Genomic DNA, 14,285 nt, shown 5'->3' on the forward strand with positions numbered 1-14,285 from the left:
TTCCCTTCAAAATGTATTTCAACAATAATAGAATACAGAGTGGTCACAAATAATTGAGTATATCTCATATTAAAGAACTAAGGAACTTATCCAACTGTGTTATGAATCAAGTGATTGAACAGTTAAAACAACCAAAATCAATTAAATATGTGCTATATTTGTGGCACGTGCAGTATGCAGTCAGTATTCATTTTCTCAATGGGCATGCCTTAACATTTTAGGGTTTATTACTTCAATGGCCAATACTATTCATCATTCAGATCCAACAATTAAAGACTACTTGAGTTGTTCTCAAAGATTTGATGTATAATACAATTGGATAATTAAGTTGGTTCTTTTATTATTCGTCACTAGGATTCATTCAATAATTTATGACTACAGTGTGGTCACGGTACATGATATGACAAAAAAGACAGAGACAAGTTGTATCATGTACAGAAGAAGCAAATAAGTTGGTTGAATTCTAAAAATCCATTTAATGCACAAATGATGAACCTCAGATTCACAACACTTTACACACGTTACACGTCACCAGATTACCATTGCAGTGTTGTTTCCATTATAAACGAAGTAATTTTTAGCACTTCACAACTTTTTTTGTGTATTGCAAATATTTAATTTATTTACCTACGATATGACTGACCTTTATATGCATTCAGGTTGATAAAATTATATTTGTACTTCCCTGTATGGAGTAGGCCTAAGAAGCCTGTTACATGTAATATTCCTGTTAGGTACTGAACGTTTCATGTAGGATGTAAAAATATATAATTTGACACATCACAACTGTATTTTTCTGTCACAAATGCACCAGTTTCACTAACAAGAACATCAGTAAAGACATCAAAAGAAACAACACAAGAACCAGTCATGCAAGCTGCAAATGCAAATAGATATCACACATGCAAGACATTTTGTGACAGTGCATATCAAATTTACGATCTTGCATATGAAGTTATGAAACAAATTCAGTATCATATAGAAAAATGAGAAGTTTTAGTCATGTAATAAAATTTCTTAGCCTTCCAACAAAGTGTAATTTAACTAACAAAACAATTAACAACATATAAATATATATATATATATATCTTTGTCTGTTTTAGTGGGAGGATTTTGGCACAAGAAGCACACATTGGTCAATTCTTTTTGAACTAAATGTGCAGAAACAAATGTACATTGACATAACTTTCAGTAAACTGTAACAAGCAACATAGGAATTTATAATATTCAGTCAAAACTACTATGTAGTGAATGCAAAACCTCTATATTGTTACAATGCATAATATTGCTTTATAGACAAGCTTGGACAATAAATTTAGTGCTAATACATTAATGATTACCAATTTGAACCTGACAAATAAAACAGGTAAAAGTGTTCTCCCCAGTGAACCACGAATGGGGGAGGGGGAGCAAAAAAAAATGTGTGTGTAAATCAATGTAGTGATATCCTACATTTTTATTTTTATTTCAATGTAACTCCACCCCAAAAAAAAGTAAAGGAGGAGGTTACAAAAAACAAAAGCATGTGCTACATTATGGAATTTATTAGAGAAAACACATACACAGTCACATTTCACAGTTCTGTTTGCCCTTTGTTGTGAATCAGGGAGGACTTTTTTGAGAATGTCTCCAGTATCAGACGCTAGGGATGGGGCAGATTAATAGAACTCTATCAATATTAACCAATATAGGCATGACAATGTATCAGTAAAATAACAACAATTTTACCAATCCGATATAGCCTGTAATTTGTGCACAATTCATATAAAGCTCTAAAAGTAAAATCTAAAACCCATTGCAGTTACCTAGTCAGTGCTTGAAGTGAGTGGGGATGCAAATAGATGAATCCCCCAGCTGGGAAAATTACGCAATGCATTCCCCAGATGTCCTCTTGTCCACAGATAAACATACAGCCCCCAACCAGCTACCGTAACATTCAAACAAACATCCCCAACCTAGCAATTTCCACGTTGAGCACTACCCCAGTTACAAACATTAATTATTAATCAGGACTATGGAACATTTGTAATTGTATATCAGACTGATACAACACTGAATATCTGCAATGGTAAACTTTATATTAGTACATTATCGGCATCAAAAAAACATATCGGTCCATCAGTTGAATGCCTACCCAGATAGCAAGGTAGACTTACCTCAAATCCACATTAAGTTTGCAATGCAAGTAACGGGAACTTGCAGGAAAATTTCAGAGCAAGTCTGTAAATTTGCAGCAAATTGAAAGCAAAGGTACTAATTACCAACATTTGAAATTGCAGTAAGTTCTAACTGTAACCTGCAGCTAACTTGCACGATAAGTCTCAAGGCTTGCTGCAAGTTAACATGAAACTTGTAAGGCAGGTGTTAAAGTCTCCAAGGCTTGCTACAAGTTAACCTGAAACTTGCAAAGTTGGTGTTAAAGATCTGAGGCTTGCTGGAAGTTAACCTGAAACTTGCAAGGCAGGTGTTGAAACTTGCAGCAAGTTGACCACAATCTTGCTGGGCAACTAACACCAGCAGGTGGTGGATCCGAATAAGATAAAGTAGTAGTAGGAAAAAATGGTGTATCAGAGAAAATTAAACCAATAGTTACACATACTTATTAGAAAATGTGGTTTCTAATGAGTGTGTGTAACTACTGATATAATTTTCTGTACTACACCATTTTTTCCTACTAGCCCTTCATCTAATTCAGACCCACTACATGCAGTAGGGTAAATATTCCCACCACAGAACCAAGTAGTCACATTTTTAACCAATATTTCCAAATCTAAGGACGAATGATATGTAAAATTGACACTAACTACTAATTGATAAAATGAGTAACATGAAGAAAAATGCAAAAAAGACAAAAAAAAATTGTCTAAAACTAAATTCAATGCCATTAAATGTACATGAAGCATATACGAACTATTTTGTAATTCTTATGTACACATCAAACTAATTAATAGTCTCCAATAAAAATACATAAATTTGCTGCAGAAAATAAAATAGCTAAACACATGGAAAATACTTGAACTATTTTTTTTAAAAAAAAGAAACAAAAGATATGGACTAATTAATCGGAGAAGTATGAATAAATCTCTCATCAAAGGGAAAGTGAATTTCTAGTTAAATATATTCATTTTGAGTTTACACCCAAATCCAGCAATGCGCTTCCCCCAAAATTATATTGGACAAGGCTTTACTACATTTGCAGCCTGCGGTTGTAAACAGATCATTGTAATTTGATCAAAGTAAAAGTGGATGTAGTGTTATAGATGTGGCATTCGTTCATTTTATAATAAAATTGCAGTTAATAAATTTCACCTGTAGCTTGTAAGTAGGCATAAAAGAAAAATAACACACGTGTAGTTTCAACTCATTATTTATATTTCTCATGTTTTTACAGATCATGTATTCATTCAGTCTTGTAAGGGGTCCTTAGTCAGGCTCTTCCATCACTTCCTGTTGGGTCTATGTGGGCTTCCAGCTTCATTTTTCTGAAATAAAAAATGGTGGAAAAAATAAGATTCGTGGCATCAATTCAAGTTCCATAACTCCAAAAATATTTTCTTTAACAAAAACACACACAAAAATACATTTCTGGGTACGGCTGAATTTACAGTGTACTCCAGAGGTGTGACATTATCAATACTTCATTACTTCAACATTGCAAGAATTCCTAATTTTTTTGATTACATGTGACAGTTTTCAATGCATTATAAAATGCGACATATTCTTTGTTCTTTTAAGCTGATTTTACACACACACACACACACATAGAGCAAATGATACTAAACCTTCAATTTAAAGTTATATCTCAACTACCATGCATCCTCTCAAGGAATCCAACCTTGAACCTTTTTTTACTAGGCGGTGTTAATCTTTTTTTTTACTTCACATTTCTGCCAGTTTTGGCTAATCATAAAGATGAGAATGTTGATGATATGATAAAATTGGTTAAAAGACACTCACAACGAACATCCATGTCCCGGCTGAGATTAGAACCCAGGTTCTCTGGCTTCATAGAGTGATAATATTATCATTGAAACAATAAATATACTTGGATACTAGAGACCCCAATACATACACATACAAGCATGAGCGTATAATTGTTACTTCCTGTTTTTAACTACAACATATTTTTGTCAAAAATTGTTTTCTATCAGAATAATTTCTTTGGTAGCTAGAATCCACGAATTAAAATAGAAGTAACATTTCTGAGCACCACAGTTGGAATAAAGCATGTTAATGAAGACCCTTACCTACCGTCTCGCACAGTGCTCTGAATTTCTCTTTTAGCTTATTTCTCACACCCCTCCAACTATAAATGAACACTTGCCTTTGTCTGTCGAAATCTTATTGAATTATATTTTGGGTGAACTGTCTGGCAGACATACCATAGTAGTTGTTTTTTTTTAACGTTCTCCTTCTAATGGCTCGTTACTAATTTTTAATTTCAGCAAAATATTACATATAACTTTGAACTCCTGCTTAAATATAGAAATTTTAAGAATTTGGAATTTCCTCCCTCCCCTTCCCCAAGACAACTGTTACAATTTTTGGCCCATTTTCTTCCTCATTGCATAAATTAACTTATATTTCTTTAACTATAAAATAATAAATGAAAGCTGCTTTAAAATAGTCTTCTGTAACCATGTAAAGTAATGTAAAACACGTCAGAAATTGAGAATAGTAAAACAGGTAATTTACAGATCAAAATCAAAACAGCAGTCTGAACAGACCCCTCCATACTAGTTGTGTGATTATTGACATCCATAGTACTTGTGGGTTAATAATAAATATTTTTTTTAAAAAAAAAACTAAACATAGTTTTTATCAAAATCAAATATAAAATGCTATTTTGGTGTTAAAATCTAAAATTGCTTTTAAAACCCTAAGGTTCTCTACCTTCATTGGTGTCTTGTAGAATTTTGTGCAGAACATTTACATGGAGATGAATGATGAAATTGATGAATGGACATTCACAAATATCCATGCCCAGGCCAGGATTCGAACCCGGGACTCCTGTATATGTATGAAAAGATAACAGTTTCTCTGCATAACTTCTATCAGTTCCTGCCAAGATAAGAACTCAGACAATACTTAACAATTTGAATTACACTAATTAGTGTCCAGTGCTTGCCAAGCCGATTTTTAAATTTAACATTTCACGTTTGTCAAAAACAATGTATTCAACATTCTGTATTTATTGAATATAAAACCAGAAAAGAAATGTAAATCTACTTACTCACTATTTTGGTGCATTTTGGCCTGGTTTCTCCACACGTTCTTCTCATCCCTTGCAATACTACTGCTAGTGTCCTGCATGCACCTGGAACAATAACATTTTGTGTTTCATGAAAAAAAAGTACTCAATACTTTACGAACAAAATGAAACCTAAATTATTTAGGGACACTTCAGTACACTTCAGCCCTGACACAACAGTACTTAAAAGTTACTTGGTATGAAAAAGAAGAAGAAAGAAAACATTGTACATAAATTATCATATTCAATTTTTTTAGCAGTTACAACAGGCCAATGCCCTAAAATGTCTCTATAACAAGGTTACTTTGCACAGTCACGGACACTTGTGGGTTGTAACGATTCCATTGAAAGTTAATGGAATTGTTATAACCCAGAAGTGTCCGTGACTGTATATACAATATACCATAAATAGGTTAGGATGAATACAATTTTATTTCAATGATACTCAAAAATATGTCATTTTCCTGGCCATTGACAGAGAGCCCCACGAACCATTGATGGATAGCCCCAAAAACCATTCACGATAGCCCCACGGACCATTCATTTCCGGCTAGGTTAGGTTAGGTAAGCGTAGTTAAAAAAAGAAAAAAAAATTCTTGTAAAAAAAGGCACGTTTGGAAACACTGGCGAGACACTTGCACAATCTGCAGGTACATAATGGAAACAACAGTATAATGTCGCTTTACAGAAAATGCAAGTTCTTTACATAAAAAGTGATTATTCCTTGTTCTACAGCATTCTATGGTGAACTTTTCAGTTTCCGCGAAAGAAAATACCTTGAAGAACTTCGACAATGCTACAGAAACTGATTTCAGTACGTAGTTTCTCCTGTATATTTGAAGAAATCCGTTCGGGCGATATCGCATATTACAAATTGCAGTGAAAAACACAAAAAAATCTGACTTTACAGACCAGCTTTGCAAAAAACTGACAAAGATCAAAAACATTTTTTTTACTGTCAATATTGACCATTTTCCATTTGCATGGTTACAATAAAGTGCATGACATGGAATCAGTGAGTTAATTTTGAAAATATGGTTTTCACAGTAAATCTGGATAATTCTTGTGATCATGAAGGCCACTGTCATTGCAAATGGTTGCACAGATATTAGAAAGCCAAAATATTTCAACACAAGAAATATAAGGTTAAAGCAAAGGACAAAAACTATTATACTCACAGGAAAAAGGTTGACTAATTTCATTTCCAATGGAAAGCTATCTGTCACCTGCAAAAGAATCAAGAATTAGTTAGTACAGATTAAATATAATGAGGTACAGTTACTCTTATATTACCGAACAGTGACAGTTAGAAAAAACTTGGTTGTGACTATTATCTTGTAATCAAAGAGTCTAGACTTAGAATCCCGATGGAGGTGATGCAGTGAGAGTCACATCAAACAATTATTTTTGAAGCTCAATATTTGTCCGTTCCTCATTTCAATAGTGGCATTAAATCTATCAAGATGAAAATTAGGCCTCTGCACACAACTTTAATGTTAACACAAAATATACACAAAACAGACATGTCACTAAATTTATGTTGTGTAAAGCATAAAAATGGACCTATTAAAATAATAAGAGACGTAATTTTCGAGAGTGGACATTTGGTCACCAGCTCCTTCTATAACATTTGAATTTATTTCTCGCATAAAATTTGATTGGTTTAAAAAAAAAATATGAAGTTTCTGGTGCATGGAAATAATGGAGTTTGGGGGTTAAAATGAATTCTGAAATAGTTAAGTTTTTCTCACAACGAACTTGTAAAGTAATTTGGTAACGGTACCAAATGTTTAACAATGTTCCCAAATTTTATAGAAGTATTAAGAAGTGCCTTAAAATACCTGACACATTTGTGGCTGATTTCCATGTGAGGCTCAAAGGGGGTTCGTGCTTGAGACCAGATGTCACATGAGCATGCATTGGAAGCATTTAGTGATGTCATTTTAATTCTAAAAGCCATAAACCTGACTCACCTAGCCTAACAAAGAAAGCATTTAGAGATGGTTTGTGAATGTTAGAGCCCTAAACTTAACATGCCTAACTTAGCAACGAAAGCATCATAGCTCTGTCCCCAACGCATGTGAAGTAAATGGTAGTGGTAGCCCGTATCCAAGCTTACATTAAGTGAATATCTGTTCACAAACAATCACATAGGAGTATACGGAAGCAAAAAAAATTGGGTAAATGTCTGTTATATCGGAGACACATTAAAATCAGATATTTTGTGTTTCGGATGGTTCGTACTTACCAATTGTGTATTGCGTACCATAGTTGAAGGTGCCATTATGCTTTTTACATGAAAATAACTACGATTTTCACAATACGAGTAATTCTTTTGGTTCCTTTCTTCCGTTGCAGAACACACAATATGGCTCACACAGCTGTGGATCATTGCGCGTCGGGCTTGTGTCTTGTCGATTTGGAGTGGCTATGCAGTGTTTCCACCTTCTTAACTTTAGTGTTCATTATGTCATCACAAACCATTGGCGGATAGCCCCAAAACTCATTCACGATAGCCCCACGAACCATTGACGGATAGCCCCAAAGACCATTCATGATAGCCCCACAAACTGTTGACGGCTAGCCCCAAGAACCATTGATGGATAGCCCCAAAAACCGTTCACGATAGCCTCACGAACTATTGACGGATAGCCCCACGGACCATTTCCAGCAAGGTTAGGTTAGGTTGGGTTAGGTAAGCATAGCTAAAAAAAATTCTCGTAAAAAAAGGGACGTTTGGAAACACTGGCGAGACTGCATGACTTCCGACACTCGGCCATCTGCAGGTACATAATGGAAACAATGGCATAATGTTGTTGCTTTGCACGAAATGCAAGTTTATTATATCAAAAGTGCTTATTTCTTGTTGTGCAGCATTCTACGGTGAGAAAATACCTCCAAGAATGGTAAGAGTCTAGTTTACGTCCTTTTCCTAAGAAATACATGTCATATATCGTTGGAAAGGTTATTTTATAAGGAATTCAACAAAGTAAATCCCAAGGCGAGGAAAAATTTCCTGGAGGAGAAAATCGAGAAAAACCGATGTTGTCCGGATATGCATGATTGAACGTACTGAGGACATTTTTCGATGATGAAGCACATATTTAGGGGTGAAATGAGTGCTAATGGAACCTAACATAACAGGCCTAACCTAACAGGCCTAACCTAACCTCGTAAGCATACCTCGTTCCCGTGAATGGTTAGTGACAGAAAGTGTAAAAAGAAAAACTTACTTACTCTACGGATGCCGGAGTGCCGGCTGCCTGCTAGCACGGTTTTGTAAACTGGCAAGAAGGAGTGCGCAAAGAAAGACGTAAACGGGTAAGAAGGAGTGGACAAGAAGGAGGTAAACTAGACTCTAGCCCCAAGAACTTTCAAAATGCTACAGAAACTCATTTCCGTCAGTGGTTTCTTCTGTAAAAATGAAGAAGTGTGTCTCCGATATAACATACATTTACCAAAAAATCGTTCTTCAGAAAGCATGGAATAAGTTATCACTCATATTCCAAAGCAAGTGTTACCAGACATAAATAGGAATCCAATTGTGTAAAAAAAATGTAAGACTGCAGAATATGGGCTGCTTAGGAGGAAAGCGATTCCTAATTCTATGGTAATGGTTTGAAGTTATTAATCAGGAAAAGTAACTTTCAAGGTGCGGAAATGTGTAATTTTCGAAAAAAAACAACAAGAAATAAGAGTTCAGGATGGGCGCTCTTGAAATCGTGGCACTGCACAAATGTAGTGAAAGCAAAAAAATGCGTACGTTGTTAGGTAGCTAGGTTTAATTCTCTTAGCCTAAATAATAATTTGTCATTGTATTTATGCTAACAAAACCTAACCTAACGTTGTAGGCATTCCTCGTCGAAATAATGAAAAAAACTGTGCGTAAACAATATGGACGCGAACGAATGGAGAAATGCATAGCTTTTAGTAGCATGAAAAACAGTTTTCATTGTATTTATGCTATTGGAACCTAACTAACAGGCCTAACCTAACCGTGTAGGCATTCCTCGTCTCAAATAATGAAAGAAACTATGCGTAAACAATATGGACACGAAGGGAGAAATGAGCCGAGAAATGCATTGCTTTTAGTAGCAGGAAAAACATGTTTTCGCACAAAAATATAAAACTAATCGGAAAAATAACACCGGAAAATGGAAGCAAAATGTACGTACTTTCAGGGAATATAAATTTTGTTCGTCTACGTAGAGGAACATGTTCTGCAGTGAGACCCAATTCTTACCATCATTAATCTCGAATGAAATCACTTTATATATCATGAACACCGTTGAAATTTAAAAAGTCTCAGATTTTAACTGCATGATCTAAGCCATGCGTACATATCCAGCTGATTTTTTTCTTTTCTTTTTAAGAGCAATCTAATCTAACTACTTGACTTAACAAAAAAAGCCATAAAGAACCTCGCCCGATAAATAAATGCAATATTATTTTTTATTATCATTTCTGTCATTTTCCCAGACAATGCTAAGAGTATTGTGAAAATATATACGGTATTGTTTCGTATCTCACATAGGTGTACGTTTTTACTGAATTGTTTAAAACTAGTTTTAATTATTACTTATGAACTGTATAATTATTTACTTACCTTAGTGGTCACAAAATTCTTCTCTTTCTCGTTTAATCGGCTTGATAAACCACACGAAAGATTTTTGTTTGAAGTACTTGTGATCATGTCGCCATCACAAAACAAAAGAAACCGTGTGCGTACTTTTGCATTCATCTTTCATTAATGAGCAATTCTACATGACAAACACATTCTTGTTTCAGCAATGACCAATTTTACATGACAAATAAATCTTTAGCATATTTTTGAGTTAGTGTTTTAAGTCCACTTTATGCACAGTAAGGCTAATCGGGACTGGACCTACAGTTTAAGGTGGGATCCGAGCCACTTGTGCCTCCACCGGGTATCGAACCCGGGACCCCTTGATTACAAGGCGACGACGCTACCACTGCGCCATCGGGGTGGCCCTCTCTTGAACATATTAATTTCATCATGGGTTAACCTATATTCTTTTAACGAGAATCTGAATAGTATATATAAAAATAGTACTCCAATCATCTGTGCCGTCGTGCAGGAATCAAAACGCCAAAGCCAATAAGAGGGGTTAAGAGGGCCGCGGCCCGAACTTTCAATGAAAAAAATCATAAAAATGGGGAGTTTTTTCACATATTCGATAATGTAATGCACCCAGGAACATGAAATTACTTTCATTCGGTTTAAAAAGGACCATTCTTTGAAAATAAGGCTAAAGTTTACCTCTCCTTCCCAAAATAGCGGGGAAAGAGAGGCAACTCCCCATTTGTATGAATTTTTCATTGGAAGTTGTGGGCCGCGGCCCACCCAACCCCTCTTATTGGCCTTGGCGTTTTGATTCCTGCACGGAAGCATGCCCTGATGTTCTAGCTGCAAAACAAAAGTTACCCGAAGTAGATTGGTCAAATAATCTACGAGTTATCATTTTTTCGGTTTCGCCGAGGCCTTTTGGCGCGTATTTTAAATTCGTACACTTATTTGACAAAAAATGTTATAACTCGTAGACTATTTGACCAATCTACTTCGGGTAACTTTTGCTTTGTAGCTAGAACAACAGGGCATTCAACCGTGGAGAAATCAAAACGCCAAAGCCAATAAGAGGGGTTGAATGGGCCGCGGCCCCCAATTTTCAATGAAAACATCATAAAAATGGGAACTCTTTACACATATTCCATAATGTAATTCACCCAGGAAAATGAAATGACTTTCTTTCGGTTGAGAAAGGACGATTCTTTTAAAATAAGGCTAAAGTTTGCGTCCCCTTCCAAAAATAGCGGGGAAGAGGGGGCAAGCTCCCTTATTTTTATGATTTTTTTCATTGAAAGTTCAAGTTGGGGCCGCAGCCCACCCAACCTCTTTTATTGCCTTTTGTGTTTTGATTCCTGCACCAGTGACCATCGGCCAACTACGCCTATATTTTCTATGGGTTACATGTGACCCATAGGCCGAGTAAATGTTAAATAACAATAAATGGGTAACGGGGTAAACGAGCAACTCTGGGAGAGAGAGTAAAGGCGGTCGGAGCGTGGTGCTGATCACAGCACCCTCAAAACGAGGGGGCGAGATCGAGAATCTGTGTTCGGGACAGGCCCGTAGCCAGGAATTATTTGTAGGGGGGGCGAAGTCAATCCTAGAGGGGGCAAATTTTTAATATATTGTGTCGCATTGGCAGATATGGTAGGGTACACAGAGGCACTTGCCCCCTCCCCCAAAAGCTATAAGTAACAGAAAAGGGATGGTATCTTGAAATTGCAACGAACAAAAAGAAACTTCGAGCAACATTAAATATCAATATTTCGATAATGACCTTTCCAGGTTGCCAAAGAATATAAAGTTTAACATAAATATGCTAAAAGGGAATGTACCTACTTGATATTGTAATTGATTGATTTGGTGTTTTAATTCCACTTTATGCACACTAAGGCTAATTGGGACTAGACCTACAGTTTAAAGTGGGATCCAAACCATTATGTGCCTCCACCTTACTTGATATTTACAGGTCGATAATGTTAATTGATGACTAACAACAGCTTTGGGCCTCTCTGCAGAACTGATTAAGGGAGCCCGTTATAAATCGTGCTTCATAATGATTCCCTCTAGTTTCCAGTATGCAAGATTTTTACGCACAAAGGAATCTATCGAGAATCCAACAACGCCATTGTGTTGTGTTGTACAAGCAAAATCGGATTAATTGCATAATAATGGTTACATATTATCTGCACTTTGATGAATTGTGGAAAAAATTGTAATACTTTTTTTGACCTTGCTAAAACATTAAAACATGGGTCCCTTAGTCCACCACGGACTCTATTTCCTTCAAAGGGGAGACTCTTGTATCACTACAGACAATGTTTGCCTACTGGTTACGTTAACCATTTTGCAAAATATTGTGTGAATTGTATTATATTATAGTTGAAATACATGTTTCGACACCTGACAAAAAAAATAGGAATCCCTTGATTGATCAATGACTTCTTGGATTTACAGTGTCATCATTAATATTTGATATTAAGTTTCATAGAAAGAAATCATTTTAATAGGGCGCAAATAATTTTACGGGGGCTCCCAGGGCCGACTCCCGCCGCCCTATATAGCTATGGCTCTGAACTTGGACTATAAGAATAGGAGAAATTGCGAGCGAAGCGAGCAAGAAAATTTTACGAAATGTATGTTTATTTGCATACATTTTAAATCGAAGGGGGCAATTGCCCCTGTGTGCCCCATGCAAGTACCCTTGGCCGTTTGGAAGAAAAATGCAAGGAACACGTCCTCCCCGATGGCGTAGTGGGAGCGTCATCGTCTTGAAATCAAGGGATCCCAGGTTCGATACCCGGTGGAGGCACAAGGTGGTTCGGATCCCACTTTAAACTGTAGGTCCAGTCCCAATTAGACTTACTGTGCATAAAGTGGACTTAAAATACCAAATCAATCCAATCCAAGGAACACATAAAAACTAATTCCATCATGAGTATCCAATTGTCCTGCTATTCTTAGATCCTCCTAGTCTTGTTTTTTTACTTCAATGTTTGCTTCCCCTAGAATGAACTTCCGTCCAAGGTCTGAAGGGGGGGATATGGCCCTTGCCCCCTGTGGTTGCGGCACTGTCTATGAGTGTCTCTTCATCAATTTCACGTCATCATTCATTATTGAGATTAGCTAGAAGTGGCAGAAAAGCAACGCTAAGTAACAAGATTCAAATATCCACTCCCTCCCTCTACCACATGAATCACTATTACCAAAAAGTAGACTTGGGAAACAAAAATTTAAGCAGTTCCAAGTTCATAGCAACACATCCAAGAAAAAACATCGGAACACATTCGGCACCATTAATACAAGACTACTCAAAATGTCACAACTGTTCTAGATACTTAAAATTGTGAAATTCTGGAAGGAATTCCCCCCCTCCAATCCTGATACCACATTATACGGAATCCCATACACCCTAATAAATCACAAAATTAATTAGTGTCTTTGTTATGTTGCTGGAGTAACACATATAATTTTAAACATTAGTGAGAATTTCAGGTAGGAATGTGTTCTGTATTTTTCACAGGGGGGGCAAAGGAGGCTCTCAGGGGGGGCAGTTGCCCCCCCCCTGCCCCCCTCTAGCTACGGGCCTGGTTCGGGATTCCAAACAGTCGAGAAATTGCAAATTATCATATATAACAGTGACCAAATCTTGCGTAGTTTCTGCACTTAAAAGGTCTGGAATTTCTTTAAATGGCCAATTTTTATTGCAGATGTGCAAAATCAATCACTTTGGGGGGAAGTTCAATTCTAGATTTTCACAGTGTTGGGAAATTTCGAAAAATTTACTACCTAGTCGGGGAAATGGAGATTTTCTCAATACCGGAAATCAGAATTATATTTAAAAAATCCCTTCCCAATGCCATTACAGCAGTGAACATGATTCTAATAACAGCTGAAAACAGTCTCCCAAGATTTTGTAGGACATGGTAGCAAATTGCTGAAACTTTACAGCCTGTAAATCATAGAAAAAAAATATTTTGATTAAATATCGCTTCAATTTAACCATTCGAATTCCATGAAATATTTCCAGATATCTCAAAGGGGTAAGTGGCCCCCTGGTCCCCTTCTGTCGGTCCCCTTGCTGAGAGATACCTCTGCGTTGAGCCAAGAAGCATCAATGATAGCTAAAATGTAAAAATGTTGCACCCTTCGGAGTACGCAATACGTTCTAATGACGACTTGAACTCCAGGCTTGCTGCAAGTGTGATACGCAAGTATCATGCAAATTGTCACTTATACACCTGCTGCAAACTTATATTCACTTAAAATGCAAACTCATGGTTCCTGCACACTTACAGTGAACTTGCATTCAACTTGAAGTGCCAAGCAAGTCTCGCAAGAGAAATGCAAATCAAGTGCAAACTTGCACTTAACTTACGTGCTATCTGGGTAGGATTTTCAAAAGGTTGTGGGGGGGGGGGGGTTACGCATAACAGGGTACTGTCC

General features: G+C 36.4%; 1 long non-coding RNA gene across 1 annotated transcript; it reads right to left on the reverse strand.

The window, feature by feature from the left end:
- Positions 1-3,357: 3,357 nt before the first annotated feature.
- On the reverse strand, positions 3,358-9,991 carry LOC145985706 (uncharacterized). The gene is made up of 4 exons (XR_014441432.1): positions 9,858-9,991; positions 6,430-6,477; positions 5,234-5,317; positions 3,358-3,482 (listed from the first exon to the last, which is right to left on the reverse strand). It is a non-coding gene; the product is annotated as an uncharacterized LOC145985706 (long non-coding RNA).
- Between the last annotated feature and the right edge of the window lie 4,294 nt (positions 9,992-14,285).

Source organism: Lepisma saccharinum, chromosome 3, assembly GCF_977018435.1.
Source record: "Lepisma saccharinum chromosome 3, izLepSacc3.1, whole genome shotgun sequence".
In the NCBI taxonomy this organism is placed as follows: domain Eukaryota; kingdom Metazoa; phylum Arthropoda; class Insecta; order Zygentoma; family Lepismatidae; genus Lepisma; species Lepisma saccharinum.